Genomic DNA, 18,338 nt, shown 5'->3' on the forward strand with positions numbered 1-18,338 from the left:
GGTTAGGACCTGTGGTTAGTTCCACCCTCGTGAGCCCTTACGAAACTTGAAGTGAATCATCTTCTGGAAAACTTGCCTTCTCCATTCATTCTTGTAGGTGATATCAATGCACATCACCCACTGTGGGGAAGTCGGGAAACGGACGCAAAAGGAAGAATATGGAGCGACGTCATTGAAGAACTCGATGTGTGCTTGCTGAACGATGGCTCCTCCACATTTATACGTAGGGACTTCACCACGGATGTCCTTGATGTCTGTATGTGCTCGAAAGATGTCTTCAGAAAGGCGTCATTGTCTACAGATTGTGATGGGAGAGGAAGTGATCACCTGCGATCCGTGGACGCACCATGCAACGTGGCAATAGGTCCGTTCGTCTGGTTAACTGGGAGGTATTCCGGGAGCGATGTGAGGCGTCATCACAGCGGGAGGTGACCGCGGAGCACTTCTCGGAGGGGTTGACAACTTCTTTTCGTGAGTCCTCGAAACACGCACCTGTTGCAGCAGGACATACTGGCTCTAGTCCCCAGGTAGAACTGCTATGTGCTTGCCGTACAAGAGCTGAGCGAAGAGCTCGACGCACGGGTTTACTTTCCGATATTGTCGCAGCGCATCATTCACTTAGGGCTGTGCAGCACAAGTCGAAATCGCTTGATCGACAGCGTTGGCGCCGGTTTTGTGAGACGCTTTCGCCCTCCAGCAGACCCACAAGAATTTGGCAAGTTGCGCGTAGCCTGCGCTATGGTGTTCCACGCACCAATCCATTGGGGTCACTTGCTGTGACCCTCAACATGTCAGAAGTAGAAGTGGGTCTAGACTTCTGCGGAACTGTGGCGGCGGAAGCTGCGGGAACTGCAACGTTTCATGCCTACATGTTTGAACTTCGCGAGGATCTTGAGCGTGTAACGCTCCCGTTGAACGCACAGCTGTATGCGGATTTTTCACTGCCAGAGCTTAAGACTGCCCTTCGTTTGTCCCGACCCAAACCGTCCTCTGGTGCAGACGGGATCACTTATTCAGCTCTTCGAAACCTTGGCGCTGAAGGCCTTCGAACCTTGCTGTTTATATACAACAGCTCATGGAGATCTGGAGAGGTACCCGCCAGCTGGAAGGAAGCTTTGGTGGTCCCATTGCTGAAGCCTGGCAAGCATCCGTCGCACCTCTTTCCGTCCAGTTAGCCTTACCAGTTGTGTTGGTAAGGTGATGGAGCGGATGGTTTTACACAGGCTCGAATAATTGCTCGAGAGGAATCACGTTTCCCTGATGAGATGGCGGGCTTCCGTCGGCACCGTAGCTCAGTTGACTCCCTTATGGACCTTGCCCTTATGAAAATGATTTTCCACTTTCTATACAATTCCAATGGATAATCTATTTCCTCTATCCAGTTCCAAGACACTATATAGAACGTTCATTGAGAGAGGATAGGTACTTTATCAGTCATATTCTATAGATTTTATATACAAACATCGCAAACATAATTCTTTCTATTCTGAATCTGTTCTGTATACATATAAGCGAGTTCATCAATAAGTATGGGTTTTGGACCAGTGTGCAGTATGACTTCATGCATCTGGTATAATATAGTTAATTACTCAACTAATAATTAAACAGCATAACTATTAATTGTAATGAGCAGAATTATACTATTTATTAATCATTATTAGGAATATATAATATTTTATCAATTAAATAGCAGAATTTTTAACTGCAATTAACTCCTATGAATTGTTACTATTGTTTATGGAATAAAGCTGATGATGATTCACTTAAACGTTGCCTGTTTTACAGTGCTGACGAGAGCCATGCAAGCCGCTGTCCGATGCTGGCATGGCGTGTTTAAGCTATCATCTTAAATGATATAGTAAGATTAGCAGGAACCTCATCAAAAAGAAACGAAAAACTTCAGTGGCAATTTAGCGGTAAATGCGACAGAAATGCGTTAGTGTTGTGTGCCTTTTCCGTCCATACTTGACTTCCGGGTATCCACTGTCTGTCGGAACCAAACTTCCATTTGTCCATTTCCGGTCGAAACTCGACTTCCGGTTGTCCACGTACCATCTATACCTGACTTCCGGTATCCACTTCCGGTGGTCCACCTCCGTGCTCTATCCGACTCTAGCGACTATAGCTTCAATTACCCTGTAATTACCCTTTCATTACTGAAGGTAACCGCAGGTTACCTAAAGTAATCTTGAATATCATATAATTATGTTGAATTACGTTTATTTGCTTTAATTACTCTCAGTTTAACTGATGTTAATTACATGTAATTACTTCCTGAGGACATCAGTGCACATTTGAGGGCATTACTTTTTTGCACCAAATGTTTATTTAAAAAGTACATAGACTGGCATGTCACGTCGATCCGTGTACTTTTTAAATATTTTGTGCAGCGAAATAATGTCCTCAAATGTGCAGTAATGTCGTCATTGTAACAAATATGCAGTTTTCACCCATTGTAAAGCGCATTAATAATGAGTAGGCACCGAGCAGTGCGAATAAAGAAAGGGGAGCGTATATATATACACTGATGAAATCGATTTTCTAGTTTATATACAGGACCTATAGATTATGGATCGTGTCAGTGTCAACTTTGTGCATGGGAAATAGACATAATATGTATAGGGTTTTTACTGGTAAACTCTATACACTTTCTATACAGGATTCAGGAACTAGAATGTATGGACTTTCTATACAGTCTGTAAAGAGCTTATACTAGGCACGGAAGTTCCTATTTTTCGACATGTAGTACTAGTTCTTTTTCTACACATTTGAATAACAAGTAATGCATATTATTTGTGAATGTGTGAACATGGATATAAATGTCAATAGCAATCTTGTGACTTATCACTTCAGGCAACGCACTTATTGTTTGCTTTTTAATATTGCACTTGACACACTGCTGCTTCTACACTGTCAAAGGAAAAGGTATGTGTGTACAAAATGGGTAAACCAGTTCTGAAGTAGCAGCTTTTACCGATTTCAACTGTATTTACCACGTTTGAACCATGTGTAAGGCATAGATCGTGGTAGCTGATTGTAGAATACGGCGCTCCACACACGCGCAACGTGCAGCACCACATTATTTTGTTGTAGAGATTGTGTTGGTTTAGTTCCAGAGTAATTTAAATAAGAAACACAGTTTTCAATGCAGTAATATATGAACCAGTCGGATGAAATATTTTTTGTGGCTGTTATTTGCTCCCGAAGTAACACTCTATGCGTGCCGACCTCACCCCTGCGGTCGCATGTCAAGCGCAGACGGCTCCTCATATCGCCAAGCCATTTCGTTGCGATAGGGTAACTTCGCCAACATTCCTGGCGGTTACCGTGGTACAGGGAGCTTCCCAATGAAGACTACTGAGGGATGCTCGCATGTTTTCTATGGTGGGTAGTCCTCTTGGACTACCCTAATCCCAGAGCAAGAGGGTTGCTTACGACGTGTTATCTATTGTCCTGTCTACAGTTTCTATAGAAACTGGTATCCAAATATTCATTAGAAATGGATTAGATAGAGGCTGTATAGAATTCCTTAAGCTTTTGTACCTACCCTGTTTATAATTTCTGTCAATTTTCTCCATCCACTTTCTATAAGAAGTGGTGCCCAATAATTGAAAAGAACTACATTAAAAGTACATAAAAGCTCTATATATTTATATATTTCCAATGAATTTTAAAACTACCTTGTCCACAGTTGTCTATATAATTTCTATAGAACATAGCTTCTATTTTTCATTAGGGATGTGACTGCTGTTGAAATGGCCAAGAGCTACAAGAGGAATGTCGAGGCTGTTTTTCTTGATGTCAAACGTGCCTATGATACGGTCAGTCGCACTTATGTTTTGCACATCCTCCTCCGGGCTAAAGTATCTCGCAGACTTTTTGTGTGGGTGGCTGACTTCTTGTCCAACAGAACAATTTTCGTCCGCACTCGGGACGGTGACAGGAAAAAAACAGTTTTGGCCCAAGGCGTTCCTCAAGGAAGTGTATTAAGTCCCATCCTCTTCAATTTAGTTTTTCACAGCAATTTCCAAGAGCCTTTCCACAGCAATTTTGCAGTCTTGCCACAGAGGCTTTCTCGAGGAAACGCATCAAAAATGGCCCATGCTCATTTCGAGTACCAACTATTCTTCAAGGCGAATTCCATGTAAATTGTCGGACCAAATAAAGCACCTGTCAATTTTGATTCTGACATGGTTGTGGCTCTACATAGCATGGTAACGTAAGAGTAGAGTAACTGTCTGTCTGACTAACTGTATACTGTCGAGTAATGGGAACGCATTCCTTCTGCTTATTTTGCTTATTTAACGTATTTAGTTCCTTTTTTTCGTCGTAACGAGTAATGGTATTTAGTTCCTTGTTTTCCGGTAACGTGTACAAGTCTGCTTTCTGAGGATTATCATTCGTGAGAGATGTATCAAGAAGCTAGCTGTGACCTCAGCACAAGACTGTGGTAGTATAAATCTTTTGGATGAAGCTAAGACGATTAATTTTACGCAGACTTGTACGTAACGGGTAATTGCGTTACTAGTAATCAATTACTCTCTTTAGTAATTTGTAAAATCGATTACTTTTTTCGACAAGTAATTTTTTGGGTAATTCAGTTTCAAGTTTCAGTAATCAATTACGAAGTAATCGATTACTTTTACACTACAGAATCCACATTGTTCGGTAAGACAAAACCAACTGCCCTCAGCAAATTCCAAGACAGCCGTCTTTTCTCTAGGATTTTTTCCACAACAATTTGTTACCCCAGTTCAATTGCCACAGAGTTCCGCACGTGTAATGCATTTTGGAGTCCACTATCCTCTCCCCATGGGAAGAGGATAGTAACAGAGATAGTCCACATGAATTCATGTGGACTATCTTTCCGTAATGCACGCCTGCATACAGCAACGCCTGCATACAGTACGTTGGACTGTAGGTTGTACCATGAACCTGATGAGTCATTTGTGGGAGTCCCCAGTTGGGACTCTTGTCTATTCTCATTATGCGAGACGCACAGAGAATACATAACTCTGGACCCCGATAACCTATTGCGACTATTGTGCATTCATAAGTTCCTGTCAGTCTTGTGCGGAATACTGTCGATGTCACAACGATGTCGACGATTTGCAATGACTTGTCGCCGTGGCCTCAACTATCTGGCATGTTCAGAGCGGTGGAGAGAAAGGACAAAAACAACATCTTGTTCAAATGGCTGCTGTGCGAGTCATGGTGCCAGTCCCTCAAGAAAAATTCCTGTCAGCTTTGAGCTTTAACTCATGCAATTTCTTGGTGCCTTGTAGCTTGCAGTACGCTCGCGGTTAAGCACAACGATTAGACGAGCCATCCCTTGATTAATGTATTCTTATCCAATCTGTGCTATACATGTATTCTATTGTAGTCTGCAGTTGTATCGTGAAGTATTGTTGTCACGTGTATTTATTGTGTATTTTACTGTTGTTCAGCTGTGTTTCTGTCAACCCTGAGCTTTTTGCTCCGTCCCTATAGTAGCCCCTAATGGACCAAAAGTATGCGATTAAATAAATAAAGTAAACTTATACACGTGTCTGTTGTGTGTATGCCACAATATTCCCAGTGCATTCTAACAATTCTTTAATGTACTGCAGTAAAATGTTATTTGTGAGTTTTTCTTTTTCTTTTTTCAATAAATCACATCCCGCAACAGTTGTCCTGGTTTGATTTTTCCGGTATCAGTTTTGCCTGGTATGAATCGTCCTGGTATGAGGGGGGGGGTATATGTTTATTAGGAAAAAAGAAAAGAAAGGAAAAGTTAGCCAGGCAAAGAGCCGGCTTGCTATTCAAAAAAAAAGAGAAAGGAAAAAACGGGAAGAAAAAGAAGGAAAAGGAAAGAAAGAAAAAAAGAGACGCTACAACAACGTCACATGCAGTTCATGAGTCCTGAGACTCGGAGAAAACGCAGGAGAGCGGCAGTGACATCCCACTGGTTGGGGTGCAAGACGGGGCCAAGAAGAGCGGCCGACGAAAAGTCGTTACAGCCAATCTGGAGCAGACGGCAACGAAGGGTGTTCCTATATGGTGAAGATGCTGCTGACAATGTAGGAGCTGGTGTGGGATGTCAGCTTGCACGCCACAGACATTGCAATTTGGTGAATTTAGTCGACCCATTTTAAACCGAAGTGAGGGTGTACGGCTAACATTGAGTCGTAGGCGGTGGAGAAGGGAATCTTCTTGACGACTGCGGTGGCAAGTGATTACAAACCCCATCAATGGGTCGATAGAATGTAGGAATGGGTTGTAAGTCGTAGTTTCGGCCCGGAACTGCCGAGCACATATGGCGCACCGACGGAGAATATGTAGATGGCATGTGGAGGCTGTAAGCGGCAGAGGTGCCAGGGCAAAAGTGGCATCAGAGCCAGCGCGTCTCGCTACTGCGTCTGCTCGGGTGTTTCCATACAGGGTATGTGGCCAGGGACCCATTGAAACGTGATGTTGTATGAGTTGAGTGTGGTATCAGTCATAGATTGAGAAGTTACCCATCAAAAAGAACTCGTTACCAGTTAAGTTACCGTGTGCAAAATGTAACTAAGTTAATAACGAAGTTCTTCAGCCTGAAATGTAACTCGCAGTTACTGAGTTACTTAAAAAAAGAACGAGTTACTTCTAAGTTACTTCGGACACAAAATAGCATTACGCATGTGCAGCACGCGTGAGCAGTTGAGTTAGACCTTGAGTTGCCTGCGGAGGAGTGCAACACGCTTAGGTCGTTTTCGTTTATGTCCAACAATAGACCTCTCCCTGTTTGTAAACAAATGACGTCATAGTGTTGGACAGCGCCAAAATTTGGTAGAATTGAACTACGCTCGAAGCTAGAGGTGAACAAGGTCGCGCCCGAAAGCCACGGTCTTGAGGGGATTACGATATGGTCCCTTAAAGGGACGCGACCCTCGGTCCTACCTTTCTTTCAATGGGAGGCAGCGAACAAGTGCCTGTTCGTGGAACCCAGCCCTCTCCTTCCGATTTGTTTCGGTTTCAGTCTGTCTACCATTGTCATGATGACGTTTCTCTGGTAGAGGTCTATTCGAACGCTTTGCATCTTACACCCTGTGGGCGCACAATGGTTCAGCTTCATTTCAATGCCAGCGGTTCTTACTTCCTGAATAAAATACTGTCATTGATTGAATATCACGTTTTATGAAAAAAAAAATGCAATGAAGGAACCGGATAGAAAGCAAGAAAATATGTGGACGTGAGTGAAAAGCGAGTTAAAGGTAACTTGGAACTTAACTTAAGTTACTTTGGCAAAGTTACCTGAAAAAGGAACGAGTTCCTCTGAAAGTTACCACGGCGCAAAAGTACGGAGTTAAGTTACAAGTTAACAAAAAAAAAGGAACTTAGTTACAGTAACGAGTTACTTGTAACGAGTTACCTCGAACTCTGGTATCAGTTGTCATGGTACGAGGCAGGCACGCTAAAAGGCAAGAAGAAATACGCATGCAGGACGTGATTTTAAAGGGACTGTAAACTGTACCAAGCTAGCCCGCCGACTGCGTCAGCTCCGAACGGCGATTTTAACTTGCTGGCTGTGACACCTTTTGTATAGATGAATCTGATAGGCCAGTATCTTCACTACATATACCACGCTGCTAGCCAACCATCATTCCCAATGACAACGTTCTCGCTCCTGCTTTGTTGTTGAGGCGGAGCCTATTATGTGGATCCATTATGTACCGCATTATGGCTACAAAATAGGCTCCGTCTCCCGTTTTCAACAAATCAGGGACGAAAACGTTGTCATTCGGGATGATGGTTGGCTAGGAGCGTGCCATGTGGTGAAGTTCATTTTTAAGAGTGTAAAGCAGAACGTTACGTGTACCTCCGCGTTGGCGACTGATTGGGTGCTACAATTCTTCAGATGACGAAACAATGGATAGAGGTATCTGGATGGCGGTGCGTCTACTCGCCAGTATCCGAAAGAAAGTGCGATTTTGTATTAACGCGGCACACGTTATGAAGGAGAAGAATTGAACAATAAATTGGCAAATAGAATTTCGAAGCGTAGAAGAACAATACTACATCTATTAAACCCGTAACTAAATACGTGCAGATTGGAGTTCTTACCTCCTTTAACGGATCCATTAATAGAGATACCCAAAAGTTGCTTACGGAAAATGATTTAACTCTGTGGCGGCCGGGAGACGTGCGAGTACTTAGTAACCAAGAAACCGACGAAACGAAACTAACGAAAGCTATTGGTAGCACAAATTAACGCTTATTATATTATATTATTATATAACAAATTATATTCCATCCGTATGGCACAGCCCAAACTTTTAAATAAATAGTTCAAACTAGTTAGCATTTCCGCATAGACTGATGACACAATATCTGAAACCGCGTGGAGGGTGGTTCCATAAGTTTCCGGCCCGAGGTAGAAAATGCCCGCGAATTTGAAAATGCGACTAAGGACGCGTGGCGCCATCTGTTGGAGGGCCGGAGCACCACCCTCAACCCTCTCCATGCTTTTGTCGGTTGGAGAGCGGCATTTCAAACAGCCAGTGTGCACTCTTCAGTTAAAATGGAAAAAATCGAGTACCGCGCTGTGATAAAATTCTTGACAAAAGAGGAACTTTCGCCTAAAGAAATTAAAGCGCGACTGAACAACGTGTACAGGGAAGCCTCTCCGTCGCACACAACGGTAAAAGACTGGGCTAAGCAGTTTCGACTGGGGCGAGAGTCCATTGAAGATGATCCACGCGATGGTCGTCCAGTGGAAGTGTTGACACAAGAAAATTTGGCTCTTGTCGAGGAGGAAGTGCTAAGCGACAGGCGTCTGAAGGTGAAAGAAATCTCAGAAAGGCTGGGGCTTTCCAAAACAACCGTTTTTCGTATCATCGGCGCGGGCCTTCACATGAAAAAGGTCAGTGCGAGACGGGTGCCACGACTTCTCTCGTCAGTTCAAAAGCAACAGCGCGTCGTCTGTGCCAAAGAGTTTTTGGAGCTCTGTCAAGAGAACGAAGAAGAAATATTGAAGCCAGTTGTCACAGGGGATGATACTATGGTGCTCTACTATGATCCCCTTTCGAAAAAGGAGTCGATGGAATGGCGAAACCAGGAGAAGCACCCCCAAGAAAAGCCAAGGTCACACAATCCACAAAGAAGATCATGGCAACAATATTTTGGGATTGTCACGGGATCCTCCTCATCGACTTCAAAGAGAGGAACACCACAGTGAATGCGACTTATTATGCTTCACTCCTGCACCGACTGCGAGACGCCATCAAGGAAAAGAGGCGCGGCAGGTTGAGTCGAGGTGTCCGGTTGCTCCAGGACAATGCCCCTGTCCACACGGCTTCTGTTGCTGAGGCTGCACTGAAGGAGTGCGGCTTCGAAGAAATCCACCACCCACCCTACAGTCCAGACTTGGCACCGAGTGACTACTTCCTGTTCTCAAACTTGGAGAGGGATCTCAGAGGACGGAGATTTCAAAACGATAGTGAGGTGCAAGAGGCAGTTTTCCAGCATTTTGCGGACAAAACTTCGGCCTATTTTTTCAAATGTATAAGAATGCCGGTTGAAAGGTGTCAAAAGTGCATCGAAGTTAAGGGTGACTATGTCTAAAAGTGATACACTTGTTTCGTCTCTATGACTATTAAAAGTTGGTCGGGCCGGAAACTTATGGAACCATCCTTATCTATGCCTTGCAAGGCAATGCACGCAATTTTAATTTCAACACACGCTCGATCACTTCATTTCAACTAATGATATAACTGTTTACGTACCATCACGATATGCTATATGTTAGAAGATAAATATTCATTGGAACGTCTTCGCATAACAAGTCCTATGTACCGGCTAACTGGATCCATTGATATACGCTATATTAAAATATTCCTTTCGCAAACACTATTGAATGCAAAGTCCAAAGGTTTATGTCGATGCCCGTCTTGAAGTAGAACTGGTTGCTCATCAAGACTGTGAAGCCAAAGTAATGCGAAGCTCCCACAGCTGCATAATAGTGGCGCTGCGCTGCAGAATGGGAAGGCGTGCTATCACTAATCGTACAGAAACATTTTCTTTTTTTAATATATACAGGGTGTTCAAAATTAAGCTTTCACGAGCGCTACGCGAACACAGCGATGACAGGAAACCAGATGATAACTTTACGCTACTTGTGTAAGAAACAGGTGTTGCTAATTATGTAACACCTGTTTCTTACTCAAGGAACAGAAAAGCAGCAGCAGTTTTCTTTTGTTCGCCTATTTATAAAGTGCTAGTGAAAGCTTAATTTTGAACACCCTGTATAATCAAATTCAAACTCAAACTCAAACATAAACATTGACACTACACGTCAGCTATTGAGACGTAAGACGTCCGGAAGCCCGCAACTGAAATGCATATCATTCCTCACTTGGAAAACGTTCCTTACGTTAGCAGGAAAAGGGCAGTGTACGAGTGACATACGCCTTGCTCGACACAACCGAAGGGCAACGTGGCAAAAGCTATGACGTCAGTTGATCGCTTCAGGAAATTGTTTGCGAGACCTTTGCTTACTCTGTACTGCATTTGACGCCATTTGTTTTCTCGCGAGCATAGCTAATCAGAACATTTCCGCCACAGGAAGAACGAGCTTATTCATGGCTGGGTGCATTATGTTTGAAAGGCAGTCAAGGGCATATTGCGCGACAGAGTAATGGGAACGCAGGTAATAGGCCTCGTCATCATCATCAAAATAAAGCGTTGTTGTTGGGGGAAGTAAAAACGTCAAAACATTTGGAATGGTGAACGGTCTGGAGGGATAGACGCCACAAAAGACAGGATAATGAGAAACATCTGTCATGATGTTGGCGAAGACAACAACTGCGGGCTTCATGTGGACCGAAGAGAACTGCATGGGAAAGGACTGCACCGCACAATATACGGGAATGAAGCTAGATTGAGCTCGATGAAAAGTTTTACTTGCATTTATGTCGTTTGTTTGTCGTATTATACGGCACGTAGGACCAAGTCAACGGGATGTCTGATTTGCTGCTCTGACAAGATACACGTGTTCAGCTGCAGAACTACTGCCCTTACAAAAGTTGGCTTCTCCTATCTATAGAATTCCTAACTTCATTTTATAGACTGTATCTAGTATCTATCCACTGCTACTTTCTGTTCACTTAATCTAAAGGAACTGTATAGAAGTCCTATTAACTAGCTATGACTTCTCTAACCAATGCTGCTTTCTACTTTCTGTACACTAGTTGCATAAACATTCTATACGCTTTCTACAGACACATGTATATACACAACTTCTTGATAAGTTGTGTATATACATGTGTCTGTAGGAAGTGTATAGAAATACACAGTGTCTATACATGGACCGTTTATTCCTAGTAAGAGAGGGAAACCCGCGATTGTGAGGCACTGCGTATGCTTTATTTTCTCTGGACCTAGTGAGTGTCTCAAACCAAACTAAGTAAGAAACACAGATGTTATGTTGATTGTGAATTAACACTCCAAGCCCTTTTGAAATAACGTGATCAGTGGCAAAAACAAAAGAGAAAGGAACGGCAAACGTTAAACAAATAATTCAAATGACTCCGAAATATCACATAATGTGCAACGGCGCCTAAATATGACAAAAAATATGCAACTGTCATGTTATATGACGAACAGGAACAACAATAATAAATAAATCAGGGCCATGGGGTGATTGACCGCAGAAGAGCAGCACACCACCCCATTGCACACGAAACGTGCGATGTGAGATACAGAATGAAGTTATGTACACGCACAACAATTAAGCTGTCCTCCACTGGCTGCGCTACGCCGATCAAAAGGAAAAAAACACGAAATAAGCACCTATGGTCATTGGGATACAGAGTATGATATTACAGAATAGTCTGGAGCAAACCCGTAGACACGTGGAATCCCAAGAACATTAGAAGACATCGACGGTGTTGCACGTGCTTCTGACGTGGGCCAATAATTGCAGCCAGGTTGAATGTCTGTCTGCTAGTAGTATTCATCAGGAACAAATGTGCCGGAATATGCAATTATATGGCACACTATAATAATAATTCGGGGCTTGACTTTACGCGAGACAACTGCGATCATGAGCGATACAACACACGAAACATTGTAGATTCATGTAGTTGTGATTGGTAATGTGTAGAGGAGCGTTAGGATTAGTAGTTTAGTATACGCCGTCGAAAAATATGCATTTCGCATGAACTCCCGAGCCCTAGTGATCACCTCCAGCTCAGCCCTAATCTTCCTATCAAGGATAACGAAGCTGCACGTGTGGGTCAGCGCGATTATGATGGTGCCGATGACGATGGTGCTGCTTTATAATAGCAATACCACAGTTTGTATCATTGGTATCCCCCAAATGTCAGAGCAAGGAAATATAAATCATACCAGTAAATGGCCAATATATTTCATGGTTTCTGGAATAACAGTTTTAATTTACGTTTCCCGGCTTTCCGAGATTCAATGGGCTTGCTACTGAATTGCTTGGTCTTCCGCTTTCAACGCGTTCGACAGTCCCGCAGAAGTGGAATGAAGGAACGCCGCTCCTTCACTCCACTTCCGGCTGCCACTTCTCAGCTCTCTCTCAAGAGCGATGTTCTAACCGAGCGATCTGCTGCATCGTCCATTCACTGCGCGCTGGAGGGTGTTATTATTGCGGCGCGCGGCCGAATTGCTACTTTATCTTCCTTTATTTTTTTTTAATCATTGGGCTTTCTTTGGAGCCTGGAAAAAAGAACCGCGTGAGAAGTACTTCGCTGCAACCTTGGACTGTACTCCGGAGTTTCTGAAGGGGTTTGGCAACTCATTTTTTTTTTCTCGGCTCTAAAAATTGGTAGGCATTTTAAAAATCCTAGCTATCATATCAAAATTCATGAATTGGGGCAAACGCAAGAAACCCTAACTTCAGTAAGGTGCCTGCCAACAATACGGAGCCGACTTGATTGTGTTGTTTACTGTATTGTGTTACTACTTGATTGTGTTAAACTGTACGAGTGTTTCGTTTTCATCTTCTTCTTCTAAGGACTGATTCAGGTTACGTGAAGAAGGTGACGAATGTATCTGACACTCTTGATCACCCCACGCTTGCACTAACATGGCATAACCATAAATTATTACAAACAACGCAGGCTTACCGGGACTATCAGAACATCACTGCGCCTGTGAGAACCGCTATCTGGGGAACAGACTGTCTAGCGACGCTAACCAGAAAATCTCCAACCATTTCTAAGTATTTAATTCAGCAAAATGCCTCGTATTTGCTTCTACCTACACCTAAACATTTCTCCAACGCATGCTACCGGACAGACAGCTCAGCACGGCCGAATTAGTTATCCCTTACTGTTCCTTCTTTCCGGCGCAAAATTACAGCTTGGCAACTGTTTCACAAACTGAGCTCAGCTAACGGCTCTATGCCAGCTGATTATGAAACGAAACTATGCCGTGCGCATGCAAAGACACTCGGTTGAAGTATTTTCGATAAAATGGTGGGCTTATATGGGGACTATCTCCAACGTCCTTCTTTTGTTATTCTGCCCAGTTTCTAGAACATGCACTTCACAGAATAGTCACAATTTTCGCAATGCACCAACATGGCAAATAACAATAATATTAGTAATAAATCGTGATAAGTTGCCGTCGCTCGTCACCCAATATTATGAAGGCGAGGTTCCTCCTGACGAAAGGTACGCCCCTCACTGGTACACTCTCATTAAAAATATATATATATATATATTTAGTCCTTTTGTGGACTGAATGCATTGCCAGAAAATTTAGGCCCTTTAGGAGTAGATGCGTGGGACTAAATGAATGTCACGGAGTGGGAACTGCATTCCATGCTGTCTTCTAAAAGTTCAAGGTAGATAATTCATATGCATGAATGAACATACTTCGAATTAAACCGTCAACCGTCATATGTCGGACGATATAAAGTCTCGCGACATGCATACGGCACAATTTCGCAAGAAAGATTAGTACTATTACAGTCATGTCTCGTTTATCCGGACACCTCGGGAGTCGTCCCTTTTCGTCCGGATACCGAATTTCTGGATAACCGAACCAAGCTAAATTCCGGGAAAACCCGAAAAATTTGTGAGACATCTTTTTAGATATCTTGTGTGAGACATCTTTTTAGCTCCAGGAAAGGGAAGAAGGAAAAGATGGATATTTCAAAAATCCACACGAAGTGATCTGCTCGAAATTAGTAGGCACGCGTGTGACATCATTTTGATCGGAGCCACGGTACCCGCTGCATCACCCTACTGTTCAAAGAAGGATAATGTCCCAGAAAGTTGGTCCCACACACATTTTTTTGTCTTTTTGCAAATGTCTTTTGGCATAGGCCAAAAGACATGTGATGCTTTCGGACGGCTTGGACATTGACGTTCACATGTAGATCTCGTGCGCAAGGTGCATATACAGGGCACCTCTTCTTACCGCGTATCGTCTACCACACACCAAAAGGGAGTGACCTCTGAAGAAAGGGGAGTCACACAGTACAGAATGCCCCAGTGAGATGTGACTTCTTCCGGAATAATGCGGACACAGCACATGCCAGAGGAGGACGTTGACACCTTTCCGTATAAGCGAATCAGAATGACCTGCGTCCTGGAAGATTGGTCCCCGTACCTGCTGTCCGGATACGGATAACGAATTCCGAATAACCGAGACAAAATCCAACGGCAGCAAGCTCGTTCCCGGTAATGTAGTCCGGATAACGAGTTTTCCGGATATCTGAACTCCGGATAAGCGAGACATGACAGTATATATATATAAGCCTATTGTTTTCTCTATGTGGGTGGAATGTTGGTAGGTTAGCTAAGTTATATAGCCCTATTCCATCACATTCACGAAGAGCGCATATTTACGTAGACTGTCGCATTCAGGAGACGATTTGCGAAGTTCAGTGACTATTTGTAGTCCTGGGGAGTAACTGCAGTCTAGACGACTAGAAGATGCAATTACCTTCCCATTTTACTCCGTGTTCTCCCTGTAGAGTGATATACAAACTTCAACTTCTTTCTTCCCAACTTTCACCGAAGATCGATCTGTCGAAACTACAACCAGTCCGTCAGACATTTGTAAATACCGTCATATAATGGCAAGATGCACTCGTCTGACATCACACGATGTAATTCCCATTCATATAAAACATTTTCACTCAATGACAATTGCTTGTAAATTTTGGTATAATGCGTGGAAGTTCCGTTAGAAGAGGGCTCCTGAAGTTTCATTGATGACGACATTACTTGTAATTTGTGCGTAAGGCACACTTAGGGTTATCATGAGATAAGACAGAAAAGCGCAAGCGGGAACCCCCACGAAACATTGAGCTTTAGCGAGTGAAACATTATCAGAGCACACATCATAGCTGATCAAAAAATGCACTAATGAACGGCAGCGTGTAAGATATGACACAACGGGGCTATGACACATAGTATCACCCAAAATCAAATATTCAATAGATGAATAAACAATTTCAGGATCAACTACAACGTCCAAGGCTTTACGCCACAATTCAGTGACGTACGATAAAATTTGTCAAAGAATCATTTACGTCAAGCACAGGACTAAAGTCTTGGCGAGCTTCCTCATCCATCAAATTAAGACGACACGCCTTATCCACCCTTTCTAGTACGCAGGGAGACACTAGCCCATCTTCAGAAACAAATGGTCGATGTCACTGCCTCTCAAAAACTTGTCACAGCCATGCAAAACAAGCGAACAGTCACGACATACCTTTCTGTTCTTGTTCGCAACTCCGGTGTACTTTCGCCACTTCGAAGCACACAAAGCCAACCTAAGCGGGTTTTTTTCGCATCACAGCCAGTCACGCATCTCACGGGCACAACAAAGCAGGGATATGTACACTGAGCGTGTCGCGCACGCGTGCTATTTGCTATGCTGTATCTGTAGCAACGTGGACATTTCATGGACTCCCCGAAAGAGGAAGCGACACAGCTTCTCCGGCGAGCCATCCGATCGTGGTGTTCCGGAGTCGGCTTACCACAGTGCTTATCGTAACATGGAGGCGTATCTAGAGCCGCGTGAGCGATTCCCCCACGCAAGCGGCTTCCATTCGAAAGCACCCAGGATTGCGCGAGCTCCACTGGAAAGTTCTGATGGAAACCAGGTGCTGGTGGCACAGTGACAAGGAGAGAACGGCGTACACTTCGACCAGGATTGCGAAAGGGTGCGTTGTTTGTGAGCTGATGGAAGAGTAACATTACCATGCATGGTCATCACCGATGACGCTGACGTCCGCCAGTAAGTCGCCTAAGCTACACAGACTAGGGTCATGCATGTTGTCGCGATTGGGTGACCAACATTTGAGCGACGTGTCCTACGCACAATTGTTACTGAAGAACACGAAGCCTCCGGAATTGTGTGCAGACCCATAGTACGGGCTTTTACGTTATCCGATTAATATTAACAGACCCATTGTTGTTTTGTATTATGTAATTCCATTACGACCGTCATAGGGAACCCTGCGTTACACATCTGTGTCAAGCACGATGTGTATTTACAACCAGCTTGGCTGAGTTTCTTTTTTCTTGTCGTTGCTAGCATTCAAGTAAGCTTTTCGTTCTAATATCAGGTTGCTCGCATGGACAACTCTAAATTTATAGTTTCACTTGTTCAGTCAATCAACTTAGGAATAACATCAATACTGGCATCAGGTAAGCTAACGTCAACTTCCTATAGACCTCTCCCTGTTTGTAAACAAATGACATCATAGTGTTCGACAGCACCACCAATCGACCTCTACCCGTGAAACGTCATCATGACGTTGGTATAGAGACTAAAATCGAAACAAATCGGAAGGGGAGGACTGGATTCCGAGAATGGGCACTTTCGCTGCCTGCTATTGGAAGAAAAGTAAGACCGAAGGTCGCGTCCCTTTCAGGGACCATCGCAATCCCCTCAAGACCGTGGCTTTCGAGCGCGATATTGTTTGCCCCTAGCTTCGAGCGTAGTTCAAGTCTACGAAATTGATGGCGCTGTCGGACACTACGACGTCATTTGTTTAGAAACAGAGAGAGGCCTATTTTACAGACTTGAACTACGCTCGAAGCTAGGGGAGAACAAGGTCGTGCCCGAAAGCCACGGTCCTAAAGGGTTTACGGTGGTCCCTGAAAGGCACGCGACTTTCGGTCCTACTTTTCGTTCAAAAGGAGGCAGCGAACAAGTGACCATTCGTGGAACCCAGCCCTCTCCTTCAGATTTGTTTCGGTTTCAGTCTGTCTACCAACTCATGATGACGTTTCTCGGGTAGACGTCCATTCGTTATGCAGGGCTAACCGTTAACTTGGACAGAAGAGGCTGCTATTGTTCGCCAGCCAACTTGACCAACTTTACCAATAAGTCCAGTTGTTGCGTAATTACAAAACAAAATGGCATTACAGACCCGTTTGCACGTGGAAGAGAAGAAGAAGAAACGGTAGGGCTGTCCTCTGATGGTGTAGGTGGAATGGTTTGTTTCAGCAGCCAGTCTCCCAGTGTTTCTCTTGCGAATTATGTAGCGGAGTTTAAATGATTTACAAGATAAATCTTATTTCGAGACTGATCAACCATTTTTGTTCGACCAGTTTGCGAGCCGAAAAACGTGGATACAGTGTGGTAATAACAACAACAATGAATCCAGGAATGGTCATGTTATGATGTGTTTTCCGACTTATAGGCTGCGGTACCCTTCCCCTGTGCATGTTTTGTGATATGATTTGATGACTTTAATTATTTCTTTTCGGTACTTGGCAACTGGCCAGCAGCAAATCGACATGTTTCACACCCTGCCATCTCCTTCCTTAGGATTTTTATGGAACACACATCCGTTTAGAATCTCTGGTAGCGAGACCTCGCTACCCTAAGCGTGCTGGAGTAGCCGGCCCATAGTAGAGTTGGGCTAACATCTCCATATCTATCTTTTTTATGCCAACCAACCAACCAACTGACACATCTCACCAAATCACATTCGTGGCAGCGCATATAGTTTCCCTAGAAGATAAAAAATAAATGAACAACGACTGGCTCAATTCATTCGTAATTTCGAGTATGCATAAAGACCAGAAACTCTGAGTGAAACTTCCTCTCTTTTTTCTCACCTTCTCTCTCTCTCTCTCTCTCTCCCGCATTCATGTGTTTATTTGTCATCAGATTTGCCGCCTTGTTGTCGCAAATGTAGTGAACTCGCAAACTCCGCTGCTGAGCTGACTTCCAAGCAGAACACGACGTACCATTCCTCCTGGAATATAACGCTGCCATTTCGCTGCTATGTTGAGGATATCTGTAACGCACTGATAGCTCTGCCGCTGTACTACCCTTGTCAGCCAAATTTTTTCTTGCAGAGCGTTATGAAATCACGC

At 43.8% G+C, this 18,338-nt stretch overlaps 1 protein-coding gene across 2 annotated transcripts in view; it reads right to left on the minus strand.

Moving 5' to 3' along the window:
* The window catches only part of LOC135378282 (atrial natriuretic peptide receptor 2-like), a 765,968-nt gene that overhangs the window by 402,126 nt on the left and 345,504 nt on the right, over positions 1-18,338 (minus strand). Inside the window, exon 1 of one of the 2 annotated variants that reach the window (XM_064611267.1) lies at positions 15,715-15,845. The exons of the other annotated variant lie outside the window; for it this stretch is intronic. The gene's annotated coding sequence lies outside the window, so the exon portion shown is untranslated. Of the gene's footprint in view, positions 1-15,714; positions 15,846-18,338 lie in introns of those variants that run through there. 2 annotated transcript variants of the gene reach the window in all.

The sequence above is a fragment of the Ornithodoros turicata genome, chromosome 1 (assembly GCF_037126465.1).
Source record: "Ornithodoros turicata isolate Travis chromosome 1, ASM3712646v1, whole genome shotgun sequence".
In the NCBI taxonomy this organism is placed as follows: Eukaryota; Metazoa; Arthropoda; class Arachnida; order Ixodida; family Argasidae; genus Ornithodoros; species Ornithodoros turicata.